The following is an 18,357-nucleotide window of genomic DNA, read 5'->3' on the forward strand; positions in this document are numbered from 1 at the left end:
GGGGCGGCGGTCGGGGGAAGGAAGAAGAAGGAGAAAGGAGTCGGGGGGCGGCGCGCGGAATGACGGGTTGTTAGGGCTGTTTAAAAAATATATATAGATATATATTAAATAATAATTATTATTATTATGTTATTATTATTATTATTATAATATAATATAATTTATATTATATTATTTTATATCATATTATATTATTAAAAATTTATACCGTCCATTTTCTTTTTCTTTTCTCTTTTAAACAAAAAAAAAAAAATTAACACCCAAAATTCTAAAAATTCCCGAAAAATAACGTAGAAACGTTGAAACTTACCTCGAAATTTTGGGGCGTTACATATACTATGGTTGAGATCTCGTATTTATCTCAAAATTAGATCTGGTCATTTTATCCCAAAATTAAAATTGGTCATTCTAAATTCTTCTGCATCTAATGACAAATTAGGGTATGCTGAAACCTCATTTTTGTTTCAAATTAAAATATGGTTCCAAATTTTATCCAAAAAAAAAATCATCCAATTTTTATCTTCAAATCAAAGTAAGTTGAAGATAAAACCTTAGACTTTTCTCAAGTTAAGGATTGACCATATTACAACCTTTATTTCAAATTTAAATTAAACTCATGTACTAGATTCATAGTGGGTGAATCTCGAAAAGATAAATTTAAATTAAACTCATGTACTAGATTGATAGTTTGATTAATTATCTTAACCCAACCATTAAATTTTGGTTCCAATCCTTAATATACCATCAAAATAATTTAACATAATTAATAAAAACTTCTTAAAGATTTGGGTTTGTTATATTCATTTTCCCAATAATTATATTCCAATATAATTATCAATTTTTCTTTTAAATAAATCCTATTCATTCTCTTTCCTTATTTACCCAATCATAACAACTTCTCTCCAAAATCAATATTTATCTTTCTCTAAAATAATTAATTATCTTCCACAATAATTAATTATTATCTATCTTTCTCTAAAACAATTAATTATCTTCTATAATAATTAATGAAAAATTTACATAAATGTAACAAAACTGTAAATTATTTACGGCTCATGTAACAAAGCCCATAAAGTTAGCCATTTTTTAAATATTCCAGGTTTGCCCTTCCATCTTTCTTTTTTTCCTCCCAATTCGTCTTCCCCGTCTTCTCCTGCGATTTCGTCTTTCTTCTTTTCTCTTTTTCTTTTCTGCGATTTATTTCCATCATCTTTCTTATTTTTCAATTCTTTATCTATGTCGTTTAATCTTTTATCATCTTTCTTCTTTTCCTCTTCCTTTTTTTTCGCTTTGTTTTTTTCTCTTCGATTTCTTTCCATCGTCTTTCTACTTTTTCTCTTCTTTTTTTTTGCTGCGATTTCTTTCCATCGTCTTTCTTCTTTTCTATTTTTTTTATGCATTTACATTTTGGTAACCAAATCTAAACGACTGTGTACAACAAAATAGCAAAATCTAAAAGATTGTGTATAAAGAATATTAAAAAAAATCATTTAGATTAGAGTAGCCAAATGTAAACGATCGTGTAAAAAAATATAAAAGATTGTGTATAAAGAATCTTGAAAAAAATCATTAGATTGGAGTAACCAAATGCAAACGATCATTTAAAAAAGTAAACAATTGTGTAAAAAAACAAAAGATCGTGTATAAAAAATATTGAAAAAAAAATTATTTGGATTGGAGTAGCCAAATGTAAACGATCGTGTAAAAAAAGTAAATGATCGTGTAAAGAAATCTAAATGATCGTGTACCAAAAGAATTAAAAAAATTGTATACCAAATTTTAAAAAAATCATTTAGATTTGGGTCTCCAAATCTAAACGATCATGTAACAAAATTAAACGATGAAATTGAAAAGATAAATTGGAGCCATATCTAAACGATCACGTTGTAGTCATATCTAAACGATCGCGTATATATTGAACCATATCTAAATGATCACGAATAAATTGTAGCCATATTTAAACGATCGCGTATAAAAAAATAATCGAATCTAAATGATCGCAAATATATTACGCGCACGTTATTGACGGTGTGGTTGACGAGACATTTTTGGTATTTTACACTGTAGACCTTTGGGCTTTTTCTGTTTTTGGAATTGTTCTATAGAGTGTAAATATTTTGCCGCTTTTTTATATTTTTGAATAGACCCCATAATTAATTATTATTTATCTTTCTCCAAAATAATTATCCTTTTACTGTTGGAATTTATGTCCTAAAACTCATACTTTGTTATTTGATTCAATAAAATTTATTATTGAATGCTAATCTTAAAACCAATAAATTTAAGGTCCCGAGGCTATTTACTAGTTTGTCATATATACTTGAGCTTTATGTAAAGACATAAACATTGATTAAGTTCAAGTTAATAGCCCAAATGGTCTATAGTGTATGAATAAGGTTGGGCGCCTTATTTTGGATAAACACAATGGATGCGGCGTGCTCCGTAGTTAGTACAAACGATGTAATCTTGAATCGTTCATGTATAGACATGGGAGTGTGGGCGTCCTATGTAAATGGTTTGCTTAAGACTGGAACCACGAAGTAGTCACTTTTAGTTATAACACCGTAAACTATAAACTGACTATTTCATTTACGATGACCTAGGTAACTTGATCTTAATCCTGAGCTAACTATGAACTTCTGTTCATTCAGTAGTATCTTAGATCTGCATAGGTGAGAGTAGCTCAACATCATCGTTTTTGCAGGCTTCTTATTTTGTGAGCATGTGTTCCTGCTACTTGTCCTCTCCTTGTGGAAATACTTGGATCATAACATCATATAGTTCGTATCGATTTGGAAGGCAATTTGGCTTTTACCAGGATATCCCTACTGATATAGGGGGAATGTCATCTGCGATCACACCAGATAATATGTTACATCACTGAAGAATATGTACGAGGCGTAATACCTTATATGAGTTATACTTGCCCGCCCGTTCATTAGAGCCTTGCAAGCATGTGACGTAGTGATTCACAGACTGATGGGCCATGAGGCACGAAACCTATTTTGAGGATGACATACATCATTTGGTGAATAGTGTCATTCCTCCCCTTCATAACCCAAACTACCTAAGAATCGAGGGAGCAACCTGGGTGGTAAAAAAATTCGCCTGGTTGAGGCGATGGTTGCTACTCTCGAGGAGGAGATAAAGAAGCATAAAGATGAGAGCGATAGCAGCAAAAGTGATTGTCATTGGAAGAGATCTTTGAAGAAAGCAAAGATATCAGATGATGATCCCGACGGAAGAGGTTCAAGTGCTTTGAGAGTCCCTAATGTTCCACCATTGGTTTGCACATTTTCCTTCTTAAAATTTTTTTATTCATCTTCTTCACAAATGACTTATTAATTGTTTACTTCTACAGTTGCCTTTGAACACTCATCTTGAAGGCCTCGTAGAACTAGACAACGATGAATCATTGACGGGACCTCATGCAGTTGATTCGACCATTGAGGGAGTTGGTACCTCGAAGACTCCCATCTCTAAACCAGCCAAACAGTCCTTACGTCCATCTGCTCTTCTCGAGGAGATTCGTCGAAGCAAGATGACAGTGGGAGGAATAGGCATCGGGAGTCCTCCATCCAAAGGAGATGCCTATCCGAAAGAACCCTCACAGAAGGTCAGCTCGACACATGCTCCCCTTAAGTATTCTGAATCACCTTTAGACGCTTCTAATAGATAGATTACAAGAAGCCCTGAACCTTCTCAGTGGGTTGGTGAAAAGGTGGTTTCAAACTTCTTCAAGAAAACAGCCTTATGTATGTCGGAGGATATACAAGATAAGATCATGCGAACTCCTTTTGAATATATCCCAAGACTTAGACAAGAAATAGCAACAGATCTCTCGGGGATTGAGAAGATCCATGCAAATGGCTTGACTCCTCTTGAAGAGTATCTAAATATTTATCTTAAGAGGGTAAACAATTTCAACGATGTGCAATCTTCATATTCTGCATAGTTGTTGTCAACAGATAAAGCTCGTCAATTAGATGAGAAGACCTCTGCCATTGAGGAAGCTTTAACTTTGATGGAACAACTACGAGGGGATGTCAAAGTTAGTCAATAAAGAGCCACACAGTTATCTTTAGAAAAGAAGGAATTGGAGAGGGGACTTTAGAGCATAAATGCTGAATCTGAACAACTATCAATCTTATCTTGCGAGAAAACAAAGGCCATAGATCAGCAAGAACTAGAAGTTGCCAAGCTCCAGGATGAAGTTAACACCCTTGAAAGCACCCCTGCTATTACTGAAGAAGCGATTGAGGCCTTGGCTACAGTTCGTAGGAGCATGTAAGATGCGCGAGAAGAATTTAAAAACTTCAAGTGGAAGCTTTGATTTATGCCGCCCTTTTCCCCTTTTCTTGTAAATAAAAATTGTTGAATGATAATGCAAAAGAAATTTTATTTTATTCTAGTGTGGCTACATTTACATTTATCTTGCAATTTTTACATATGAGATGACAATGAAACATGATTTTTCTTTTTTTTTTTTTTTTTTTCAGTGTGACTGAACTTAAAGTTTCCCTTAAGCTGTCTACGTACCCTTTATAATATAGGGATCAAGTTATAATGTACTTCACTTGATTTTCTTTTACTGGATAATGACGTTAAGCATAAAATTTCTTAAGAAACTTGCTGTTGATTGGGTCAATTTTTAATCCATCTCGATCAACAATCTTGTATGCACTGTATGTGTATACTTCTTTGACAATGTAGGGTCCATCCGATTTAGGTGTGAACTTATTTCCTGTATGTCTTGTTATGATGATTGGTTTTCTTACAGCAAGTACTAAATTACCAACCTGAAAGGAGCGAGGTTTGACATGTTTATCAAAAAGTTTAAACATTCTCGCTTGGTAACATTCTAATGCTTGCTGAGCTTCTAATCGCTTTTCATCAAGTGCTTCTAACTCCTGAAGACGTAAGTTGAAATTGTCTTCGGTAGTCAAGCCCTCTTGCACTGCCATTCTTAATGATAGGATTTCTCTTTCAAGGGGAAGGACAACCTCTACACCATAAACGAGCGAATATGGTGTGACCCATATAGGAGTGCGATGAGTGGTTCGATAAGCTCACAATGCTTCACCGATTCTTTCTTGCCAATCCCTTTTCGACTTGGAGACAATTTTCTTCGGAAGACTGCATAACGTTTTATTGAATGCTTCTGCTAGGCCATTCCCAGCTACGTTATATATAGATGACTTGTATTGCTTGAACTTGAATTTTTCACATAATTTATCTATCATGCTATTGGACAATTGCCTTCCATTATATGTCACGATCCGGTGAGGAATACCATATCGATAGATAATATGGGTACGAATGAAGTTTGCCACGTTCTCTTTCTTGACCTCTCTCAAGGGAATGGCCTCAACCCACTTTGAAAAATAATCTATTACTGCAAGGATATAAGAATGTCCTGCTAATGATTTCGATGTAATAGGGCCAACCAGATCAAGTCCCCAAGCCTCAAACGGCCAAGAAGCCACGGTTGGATGTAGAGGCTCTGGAGGTTGATGTATGAAGTTTGCATGGTATTGACAAGCTTTACACTTTTTTGCATAGTCTATTGAATCTTGAACCATCTTAGACCAATAATACCTCATTCTTCTCATTTGAAATTGAAGCTTCGGTCCCGATTGATGTGCTCCATAAACACCTGCATGTGCTTCATTTAGAGCTTTTATCGACTCTTCCTTTCCGAACATCGAAGAAAGAGTCCTTCAAGAGAACGACGATATAAGGCTCCTTTGTAATAAATAAAGCATGTAGCCTTCTTTCGTACCTCAGTTTTATGAAGAGAATTCATTGGAAGCTTTCCATGCTCAAGATACTCTATGATAGGTTAACGCCAATCTTTTTCATCAATCAAATAGAGCGTCGTTACGTTCGCTTCCCAACATTCAAGAAAAATTGGAGGCATAATCCATCGTTGACAAAGTGGTATATTTAGAGCTACGTTATCTGGCATAATCAAGGCAGTGGCCAAATTTGCCAATGCGTCAGCTCTCTTGTTTTCTATTCTAGGGACATCCTCCAGCATCACACTGTCAAACCTTTCCATTAATTGTCGAGCATAAGTGAAGTACGACTTCAAGTCTTCATGTTTCACATAATACTGAAGCGACACCTGATTGATTATCAACTTTGAATCACCGTAAATTACTCTCAGTGATACTCCGATCTCCAATCCTATTTGAAGGCCAATTATCAAGGCCTAATATTATGCCACATTGTTTGAGCACAGTTCAGGGAGCATAAAACTATAAGGCAACATATATTTCTCAGGAGAAATGAGGACAATGCCTGCCCCCGCACCACTTTTTCACGTTGCGGCATCAAAATACATAGTCCAAGGTTCCATAACTTCCGTGAAGAAAACTTCATCTTCTGGCAAGTCTTCACACAACTTCCAATCTGAAGGAATTGGGTGGTCCGCCAAAAAATATGCCAACGCTTGTCCTTTTATCGCCTTTTGGGAAATATAGCCAATGTCATATTGTTGGAGTAGAACCACCTTTGGCTAAGCGTCCATAGATAATCGGCCTAGACAGAACATACTTTATAGGGAACACCTTTACTACTGGATGAACCGTGAAGGCCTGCATATAATGCCTCAACTTATCAATGGTAAAAAAAAAGTGCAAGGCAACATTTTCTCAATGGGAGAATAGTTAACTTCGGCCCCAACTAAATTTTTGCTTAGATAGTAGAGAGCACGTTCCTTTCCCTTCTCCTTCTCTTGCGCCAACAATGTGCCTAGAGACTTTCTTGTGCAGCAATGTACAATATTAATGGCTTGCCAGATATTGAAGCTCCTAATACTGGGGGATTGAGCAAGTATTTCTTTATGCTATCAAAAGCATTCTGATAAGCCTCTTCCCATACAAAATTTTCTCCTTTTCTCATCAACTTTTGAAAAGGTTGGCGCCGACCAGCCAGGTTGGAGTGAACCTTCGAATGTAAGCCAATCGTCCTTAGAGACTTCGTAGGTAATGAAAACTCTTTGGCCATGGCATTTTTTGAATGGCATCAATCTTGGACTTGTCTATCTCGATCCCTCGGTGTCTTACAATGAAGCCGAGAAACTTTCCTGAAGTTACACCGAACGCGCCTTTGAGAGGGTTCATCATCCTCAACTGATATTTTTGCAAGCGGTCGAACACAACTTTTAGATCCGTCAAATGGTTTTGTCGTCTCTTGGATTTGACCACAAGGTCATCAATGTAGCACTCGACATACTTATGTAGCATATCGCCAAACACTTTTTGCATAGCACGTTGATAAGTGGCACAAGCATTTTTTAATCCAAAGGGCATCACCTTGTAACAATATATTCCCTTTGAGGTCTTGAAAGCTGTCATTTCTTCATCTGAAAGGGCCATTTGTATTTGATTATATCCAGACGACCTATCCATAAAGGACAGTGCCTCGTGTCCAGTAGTTGCATCAACCATAATTTCTGTGATGGGCAAAGGGAAATCATCTTTAGGGCATGCGTTATTCAGGTCACGAAAGTCTACACAAACACGAAGTTGCTCGTTCTTTTTTCTGACAGGGACAATGTTAGCTATCCATGTTGGATATTTGACCTCGCGAATAAATCCTGCTTCAATCAACTTGTTGACTTCAACCTCGATCTGGGGAATAAGCTATGGTTGAAAACGTCATTGTGCTTGCTTAATTAGTCGATACCCTAGTTTAATTGCGAGATGATGGACTGCTACCTTTGGATCAAGTCCTGGCATCTCCTTATATGACCAAGCAAAAATGTCCTTTTACTCTGTAAGCAAACTCATGTACTTACCCCTTCTCTTCACTAGAGAGAGATGCACTAATGAAAGTTGGGCGTGGTTCTTCTATTGTACCAAGGTTTACCTGTTTTAGCTTATCTACGGTAGATTGGCCACCATCCTCTAGACTCTATGGGGCATCTTCTGCGTCTTCTTCAGGGATTTCAATCTCTAATTCCTCAAGAATGGTGATGTGATGGCATGAGATTTCACCTTCTCTTTGTTTTGAGTCTTCCTTTTTAGGATTAGTTAGTATAACATCATGTCGTTTTGCCTTCAAGGAACCTTGACTTGTATTGAGAGTAACAAAAGTTATTCTTTTCATCCAGGAAGGAACATTGCTACGAATTTCTCTCTCTCCCTTTACCTCACAAGGAAACTCTTTACCATGGAAATTCTTGATGTCTGTATGCTTAATTCGACGCCAGACCGACGCGTGAGATGTTGATTCCTTCTTCTTTATGTCTATGCTAGAATCAGTCTGGACATGTAGGCCTCCATCCCCAAGATAATTAAAAATTGGAGCACGAGGTGTGTTACACCCCCTCTCGGACTACCTGCTACCTTAGACCGAAAGATGGCATGAAGCCCGACGAACAACGCTTTTTTGTACCTATATCTGTCGACTCTGATTAAAACTTTCATGTGATGAACTTGCCAATAGTATATAAACTATTATACATGCAACAAAACACAGCGGATCCTAGGCTAGTCAAACACATACATGAAGTGTACCTCAAAATTTACTGATTTCAGGGGTAAACCTAAAGACACCTTAATCAAAATATAACCAACAAAAATTTACACAACTACAATTCCTAAAGCTTATACAAACTGTGGAGTATCTATAACATACAAGGGTGTATATACATCATAACACACAGACTCTATGCCCAACTCAAAACACGTACTGGCAATCAATAACGGAGCTTCAGCAGACTAAGGCAGTCTATCAGGCACCGGGAACTTGATCTCTACCTGGAAAATGGGTAAAACATTTTGGAAAGAGTGAGCTATGAAGCTTAGTGAGTGACTTAGTTTAAAACTATGAATTTAAATATAAGAGCACGTGAAAACTTTACACATATAAATCTGTTTATTCAAGTCGTAAATGTAAATGTGTAGTAGTAAGAATAGCTTCCTTAAATACCCAGCATGTTCATCATTGAAATCTAGCAAGACATATCAAGTATATCGAAGAATTTTAACAAACATGACAAATCTACGTTGTGTAGGGTACATCCAGTACAACAACGTTTACAAGCTCTACGATGTAGTGGGGTCTGCCCAGCACTCCCATCGTCTTTGTCGTAGTGGGGCCCACCCAGCACTCACGACAGCATCGTTGTTACGGAGTACACTCAACGTCAGCAACAGAATCTAACCAATGTGCACACGATAATCTTTAGCCTTAGGCTCAAGATCTCAGTCATGTAGTTAATGAAAATTTCATAAATCATCTAAAAATATTAAAAAATGTCTGCTTATAAATTTTACACAAAGCTCGAACTTTACTCAGCTCTTTCGTGGAAAACTATAGTTCTTAAAACAAAACTTCTTACTAATTCATGCTTTGCTTAAGACATTGTGGTTTAAATACTTTCCAAACATTTAATATCTACGTGCTAGCATAAATTTCTTTAAGAAATCTAGTCTCAAAATGTATACTTGAAAATAGTCATGAAACTCAAATACCTTTCATGGCTTCATAAATAAACATTTATCGCATTCAATCATAATAACAGTTATGGAAAATATTTCAAAGTTGGTTTTGTCACTCACCATCTTGGGCTAGATCCTTGGTCTATAAGCTCGATTTAATTCTTCTCGGCCTGTCAACAATCCAACCGAGTATTAGATCTCTAAACATTCTGTTTTCCTAAAGATATACATAACATGTCGCACCAAAGATGACGCTCAGGAAAACAAAGCTTAGAAATAAAATCCTATTTCAACAACTCTCTGAAATTTCCAGATTTCTAACATAAACTTCAAATGATTATAACTTTCTCAATACTTAACCAAAATGAGTGTTCTTTATATCAAAATCTTCATTTTGAGATCCTTTAAAACTTACCTGAAGACATGTAAATCTGATTCCCTGTGAATAAACTCAGATAACCCTCGAAACAAAATGACTTCCAGAATCGCGCGCATACGACCCCTTTAACTTGTCTCGACAATTTAACTGATATTTAGTCATTTTTGGTTCACGATTTCTTCATGAAAGTTGCAGCAAGAATAAGCTTTCCAACCATACCCAATAGAGATCCTAACTCCACAGGTACACCCTAAAATACAAAAAAAACTAGAGACCTTCTGATTTCGAGTGAAAACCAACTGCCCTGTTTTCTTCATCAGAAAGCACCCAACGAATATCCAAATTTCCTCCAACTTTCTTCATAAAATTTGTTTGAAAATGAGTTAACGTTCAGTAAATGTAAGCCTCACCTCTTAATTCCTTTTGAAGAGTTCAAACCAAATTAAAAACCAGTGATGTGTAGAATGAACCAAGATTCAGCCATGGATACACTTTGCTTGAGTTCCCCTTCTCTTCTTCAACCTTTAAATTCTAGTAAAATTCCTCTTCTTCTTCTAAACTCTCTCTTAGAAGTTCTCTGCAAATTGAAGAAGGAAAAAAATGGAAGTTGGATGTCTTCAAAATGTTTGGCGGTGAAGCGAAGAGAAGAAGAAGAAAAGAAAAAATGAAATTTTTTTCTCTTTTTTTTTCCTTTTATCCTTTCTTTTCTTTCTTTTCTTTCATTTACATAATAAAACCATTTAATATATATATATTTACACTTAATTCCATTTTTGTTTCTTTTCTTTTTCCACATTTAAAGAAATTAAACCAAGAAAATATCGGGTTTACAAGGTGTTTGTACATTTTTCTTTTCAGCCATGCTTAGCCTTTCAAAGGCCGATGGTCTTGTAGTCATCGAGGCCTGACATATACCTTTCTCTTTTTTAAAGGTCATAGTTAGCCTTTGAAAGGCCGATTGTCGATCAAGGTTAGATGGTGACTGGTGATCTTTTCTTTCTACCTCTGTCATGCTTAGTCTTTCAAAGATTGGGGCGCGTGCAACATGTGGACGAATTTGGTCAAATGCTGATGTTCTTTGACTGTCACCTTCTTTTTCTTCCATACTATCGGCCTCCTTTACAGTTATATGATTGTTTTCAACCACTTTTTCTTTCCCCTTTCTAGTTATACGGATTGACTTTTGGCGACTTGTATCCGAGTCCTTTTCTTGACATGGGTATAGCATGTCCTTCCCGTAACAGCTTCTTTTGGGTTGAGGAAAGCTTAGGTTGTTCGTGAATTTTTAAACTTTTAAACTCGATGTGAGTTGTGAAGTCATAACCTGCTTTTTCCATAAATTTGTAAGCCTTGGGGTCGAACCCGTCTTTCGTCCGCCTTTGTGGCAAGCTTGCCTCTGTCAGGTCTATCTTTATTTCTTGATTATTTATTTTGGTAAGCGGTGTAGTGAAGCTTTCTTTTAGGACTTCAATGTCATCAACTTTCAAGCCTTATGGGGACTGTACAAATGGTTATTCGCCTTTCTTGCACCTCGATAGGGGGATATAGCGTAAAATTGGTGGGTTTGAAGTCTTTTCATCCATCAATATCATACTTTTTGTGGTGCTTGTGGACGCCTCACCCTTTCCAGAATGAAAGGTTCCTGTACTTTTATGTGGTTTCGTTCTTGCAAGTGATTTCAGCTGTAAATTATCTTCTCTGTTTATAAGAGGAACTTCTACAGACACAGTTTCTGGACTACTATCCTTCTTCAAATAAAACTTTGCATCTGCAAAGTGAGACTGAGCCTCTGAGAATGGGTTGGAGTCGGCTTCAACCTTCTTTACACCATCTTGATAAAATTTAAAGCACTGATGTAGTGTCGATGTTACTACTCCATTTCCATGAATCCAAGGACGATAGAGTAACAACTTATAAGTGGTCCTCGAATCTATAACATGAAACAATGCTCTAGCCTTCAGGTCACCAATTATGAGTTCTAAGCGTATCATACCTATTACTCTTTGACTGCCCTGGTTGAAACCTTGAATTGCCAGTTTACTATTTGAGAGTTCATCCATTAAGATGCCTAATTGCCTCATAGTCGACTTTGGCATTATGTTGACAGCTAATCCATTATCGATGAGAATTCGGTCGACTCTCTGTTCTCAAACATATCCAGAAACATTCAAGGATCTATTATGAAGTTTAGATCCCAACAGTAAATCCTCATTTGAGAAGTCAGACATGCAATAAGGAGTACTCTCGTATGTCGCAGTTGGAGCACTCGAACTTGATGCTGCTGAATTCAACAATGCATTAATAAGGATGGTTTTAGTTTCTTGAGGAAGTGATAACAAATCATCCACGTTGAACCTCGATATGTCTTTTGACACTCCTTCCTCCTCTAATGATCTTAACGGGATGCTTTCTTCCTCTGTTGCATTAATAGCATGACATGCAACAACTCCTAGGCTTTCATCCTGATGATCAAAAGGAATCTTGTTGGAAAGAAGTCTACCAAGGTTACTAAGCGCTGAGGTCGAGGGAAATCCTTATCTTCCTCGTGCACGAGCTTAAGCTTTTGAGTCTTCTTCTTTTTCTTATTCTTTTGAGCCTTATTCCCTCTTGCATAATTTATGTAGAAGCTAGACTCTTTTTGGATCGGAGTTGACTTTCTTTTCTTTCGGCTGGTCACAACGATCCACCCTTCATCGTCTTCTTCAATCGATATTTCGTTTTCTCGAGAATCCTCGGGTGCAACTTCTTGATGGAATTGGACCACTACAGGCTCAAAGGTTCCAAACTGAACCAAGCCTTCCCTTTGCTCAAAAATCAATCTTTGCGAAAGAGCCTCTGACATTATCGTTACTGCAGATGGTTTATTTGAGCTACCTCCTTCAGGTTTAGCTCGATTTTTTTTTCACGAGCTAACCTTAGAATTAGCTCTTTCAACACGAAACATTTCTCTACTGGGTGACTGATGACTCGATGATACTTGCAGTACTTGGGATTGTCCACCTTTCCTGCTTGCTCAAGTCGCTTACATTCCGGCAGTTGGATCAGCTGCTTCTCCAATAGTTGCTCTAGCATGTCGCAATATCTCAATCAGAAAATGAGTAAACTTTTTACTGTCTTTCTTTTAAAGTCAGCCGTTGTCTCTCGCTTCCATCATCCTTCTTTTCAGCTATCCCTTCTTTTCTTTTAGAGAACTTCAACGGGGTCGTGTTTACGACCATAGATTCTTTCACAGTGCTTTTCACTACCTTTTCGACACTCTTCGTCTCCTTCTTATCTTTTCTTACTTCAGAAACAGGAAAATCCTTAGTTCCTCTATTGGCGATGCTCCATTCCATATCATGAGCAGAAGTTGCTAAATCTTCAAATGTGCGTGGCTTTATTCCTTGTAAAATGTAGAGGAGTCCTCAATGCATGCCTTGGGTGCACATTTTTACAGTTGACAGTTCGGTGACTCAATCTTTCCACTTAAGACTTAGAGCTCTCCATCAGTTTATGTAATCAATGACTGGCTCTCCCTTCCGCTGTTTGGTATTTGTACGCCCCATCATGCTTACGGTACGTCTGGTGCTATAGAAACGATTGAGGAACACCTTTTATAATTGTTCTCAGCTGTCAATGACTTCTAGCTCTAGATCGGTGTACCACTCGAAGGCATTTCCTTTCAAGCTTCGAACGAATTTCCTGACAAGTTAGTCTCCTCTTGATTCTGCATTCTCACATGTTTCGACGAAGTGGGCGATATACTGTTTTGGGTTGTCCTTTCCATCGAATTGCTGGAATTTTAGAGGTTGGTACTCAAGTGGCATTCTCAAGTTATCGATTCTCTTGGTATACGGCTTCGAGTACATGAAAGTAGTTTGCGCGATCCTCCATACTAAGCTCTAATGGAATTCGCGATCATATCCTGTAGCTGCTAAACTGAAAGAGAAGCAACAAAGACTGATTGTTGTTGTGGTTTGTTTTGTTGCACCACATGCTTCCCTTTATCAGTAGCTTTGACAACAGGAGTCTAACTTGACTCGGCAGTTTCACGAGTCTGCATCTGCTCTCTCAAAGCTGTGATTTCATGATCTTTTTCCTCCACAACCTTCATCTGGAAGTTAACTTTCCTCTCCATCTTTACCATGGCAGCCTCGACCGTTATATCAACCATCATGATAGACATCACGTTAGGGTGTGCTTCTTTCTTTGTCTTGCTCGAGGTAGAATCAGAATTATCATACAAAGGATTTTCTTTAAGGACAATCCCAGCTTTAGGAGATTCCATCAATTGCTTAAGAATGCTCTGAGCGACGTTACAAACCTTGATCCTGCTCCTTAATGATTCCTTTAGAACGAATGCGGGTGATAGGTCCTGTATAAGCGTCGTTTGCAACAGAAGATTTGGATGCAGAATTCTTTAATGTCATTGATTTTCTTGTAGATTTGAATGACAAGAGAGAGATGAGAGGTAGAGAGGTCCCACTGGACGTGCTAATTTTTCACACGAGATTTCTAAAGAAATTTAGTTCGTGGAGTTGAACTTGTGTTGATCTTGTATTTACTTTGATTTGATGCGATGTTGTCCGATCTCTACAATTTGATCTTCTGATTCTCTCTCGGCTGGATGCTTATGCTTGATTTGATGAAGCGAAGCACATGATGTTCTTGGAGTTGGAGTCTTGGAAGAAAACTTCGATCTTCAAAGGAGCTTCAATCTTTGAGGATGTTCTTGAAGTTGGAGTCTTCAAATAAAGCTTGAATCTTCAAAGGAGCTTCAATCTTCGAGGGTGTTCTTGAGGTCGGAGTTTTGGAAGAAAGTTTGTATCTTCAAAGAAACTTCAATCTTCAAGGGTATTCGACTTCAAGAGTTGAAGAGTCTTTTATTTCTTGGGAGAATTCTCTCTGGACCTTCTGAAGTTCAAAATTTTCTTCTCTACAAATGAAGAGTCGATGGACCATACCTAAGGGTTTATGGACTTGAGCTTGATCTGGTTCATGGACCATACCCAAGGCCTCAATAACATGGATTTGGGTCATTTTTTATTTTGGCCTAAATTAAGCTTATTTTTGACTCAATTGAATTTTAGCCTAAGTAAATAATATTTAATTGAACCAAAATAATTAATTTGACTCAACTGCCATAATAAATGCACATGACATCATTAGAATTGTCCAATTTGTCTTTAAATTGAATTTGAGACACATGCCATAGATAATCCCAAATACAATTATTTTAATAAATGATGTGGCAATTTGTGATTGGTTCTAAAATTTCTTATTCAACAACTAAAACTTTCTGCTCATTTTAAAATTACCAATAAAATTCACCGTCTTGCTTCTGCCTTCTTCTTTCTTTTTCTTTCTTTTCTTTTTTTAAGAATGCACAAAGTCAATAGATAAAGAAGATAGAATTGTAAAAGTTTTTATAAAAAATAAATACTTAAACTCGAATGAAAAATTGTCAAAAATAAAACATTTGACAAAATATTTATATTTAAAAAAAACAAGTGTAATGAAATTTATCTTTTAGTGATTTTTTTTTATGAAGTGTAAATAATTTGTCAATTTTTCTATTTTTACAACAACTTCTAAACCAATTTTAATTTATAATTTGATTTAAATTAAGTTCATTTCAAAATATACCAAAAAGAATCAAACCTATTTACGAAATAGAATATCTATTTAAGCATTCGATTTCATAGACTTTGGATTAATCTTTTTTAATCAATTCTAATTTCTTTCCCATATCAGTCTAAGTTATCTTTTAAAACTTCAAATATAAGGGAATTCTTCTGAGGAGTAGTTTTTCTAAAAATAGATCAGTTTTTTAAATATAGATTAGATTTCTTCTTGGCTTCGGGCTAGAAAGCGAAGATTGGGCAAAATGTTAATCTGACTAGTTGGTTCATAATAATTGAGGAATCATATTCTAATAGTCCCAAAATTCAATGAAATTAAAAGTGAAATCTAGAAATATTTCTTTTGTGTTTGTAGAGATCAAAAAAGAAAGAGAAGAGAGATAGATTTTCTCGTAAGAAAGATAGATCAAATCGATTAAGACAGATCGATTAGGAAGATTAGACAGATCGATTCTGCTTGTTGTTGTTGTTGTTGTTGTTGTTGTTGTTGTTGTTGTTGTTGTTGTTGTTGTTTCTTAGATGTTTATGAAGTTCAAGCATTCACGCGTTATTGTTTATCGTTTCTTGTTTCTAAAGGTTTATATGAAATATTGTTTCTTAAAGGTTTATGAAAAGTTATGTAAAAAATCTATCACTCACTAGGCCAATTTAGCTTAAACTCTTCAAAATATTTTCCCACTTTCCAGGTAGAGATCGTGTCCTTGGAGCCTGAATCGCTATTATCTGTCTGCTGAAGGATTTTGTTTAAATATCGTATGTGTCTTGTTGTTATAAACCTTTATGTTTAGTTGATCTTTTGTGGTATAAAATTTAGGCTTAGGAAGGTTAGTTTTTGAATAATGTTTCTATGTGAATAAGGTCAAGTTATGTCTGTATAAAACATACACAAAGTTTGTTTAATAAGAAGGGTCTCAACAAGTTATGTTTAAAATTTGTGTTTTAGCTTCCGCTATTGTTTCATTTAAGGGCTTAGGTTTAAGGATCAGTCGACGTCGTTCTTGAAGGGAGCAATATCGGTTGACTACACGTCGTCTTTTAGATCGAGAGTAGGTGATCTGGGAGGAGGTGTGACAGCCACGACCCGCCAGAATAAAATAGCCAAAACTCAATCGAAATTGCACTAAAATCGATTGGAATACCAACAATCTTCTATTTTTCTTGAAAAACAAATAACAGAGAAGGAGAAGATTGTGAGAACTTGTAATAAATGTATTTTTTGATGTCTTTGAAATGAGAAGTGGGGAGGTCCTTATATAGAGATTGAGCTCAACGGTCATGAGTGTTTATTGTGTAACACCTCAATAAATAATGATTGACCTTAGCATTTTGATTAAGTAACATATCAATGATCCTTTTAATGTTTAACCCTCAAGCAACCACGATATCTCACTTAAGTAACACATTAATGATCCTACCCCAATACCTCACTTAAGTGACACATCAACCAATGCCTAATTAGAGCTCAATGCCTCACCATTTTTAGTAATCAAAATAAAACTGATTTATTTTAAATTTAGAAAATTTTCATTAACAATCCCCATTTGAAAATTTTTCATTAACATTACCCTTGTGAAACTGTTTTAAACATTTTCATCAAGTAGTCTTAATTTGTATAATATTGGGTTTAATCAAAAAGTGTTTGACGACTTCAACCTTTATGTAGCGAAGATGATATAGAATATTAGTGTCACACCTTGCCCCACACATCCTTGCTTAGTATGTGAGACGCAACGTGACTTTGTGTATCCTTGACGCGTATAACACCAATGACATAGCTTGTGGTCCTTGAACTTTGTTTAGTCACTTAACTCCTTAAACTTAAAAAAAAAATACTTTAGGTGATATAAACACTTAACACAGAGAAGTAATAGAACATTACTTTTATTAACTGAAACAAGGCGTTTTACAATACTTTACACACTTAACCAAAAATACAAAGTACAACACTTAAACTTTAATAAAACAAAACACATGGCAACTCTTCACGCCTAGCAAACTTTTCACCATTTCCTTACTTGGCCTTAACGCTTGAAGCTTAGAAAGTAAACTTTAAAACGTAAGCCGACAGACTTAGTGAGGTTTTAAGAAATCCTTTACGTGAAATACCTTTCGTAAACACCATTATTCGCCAAATATTAAATTGCATAAATTCATCATTTCATATAATCACACATTAGTCAACAATAATTCATTTCATCAAAAATTCTGAATCATTCTCTACGCTAAGTCTCATTACTTCACTTTTAGACTATTGTAACAATAGCATCAAAGAATATTCTAATTCGTTCTTGTTGCTCAGGCCTCTAAACAAAATGCAATCCTTTTCTTCATTGACCAGCTTCACTCCACCATGCAGTCCTTTCCTACATGGCTGCCTTTACTCCTTATGTGCATATAACGTCAGCTCATTGATAGAAAGTCGACTAATGGTTTGAACACCCTTTCATAACCATTGAAATACATAAAACATGCTTGAAATCATTGCATAAACTTTTCATATACTTCTTTTCAGAAACTATTGTATTGAAATCATCAAAGAATTTATAAAGAAAGCTTGAAATCATATAAATGCTTTGACGAAAACACTTACAACTCCTGGTTAATCAAACTTCAAATACTTCTTTCCTTCTTCTTCTCACGTAGACATATTAGCAACACCTCAATACTTAGCTTTCCCTTCAATTTCTCATAATGATATTAATCATTACTTTGGGTGAGGTCCCCTGTTAATTTATATTAATCTTTAAATTGAAGGAATGAAATTTCCAAAGCGAAAGCATATGAACGTCATGCAAATGGACTTCAATTTGTAAAATCAAAAAATTCAAAGAAAAATAAAACTAAAGCCTAAGCATGCTTCGAAGGAGGAAAAGGGGGAAAGAAACTAACATTTGTAGAACCTCTA

Source organism: Cucumis melo, chromosome 6 (genome assembly GCF_025177605.1).
Source record: "Cucumis melo cultivar AY chromosome 6, USDA_Cmelo_AY_1.0, whole genome shotgun sequence".
Lineage (NCBI taxonomy): Eukaryota > Viridiplantae > Streptophyta > Magnoliopsida > Cucurbitales > Cucurbitaceae > Cucumis > Cucumis melo.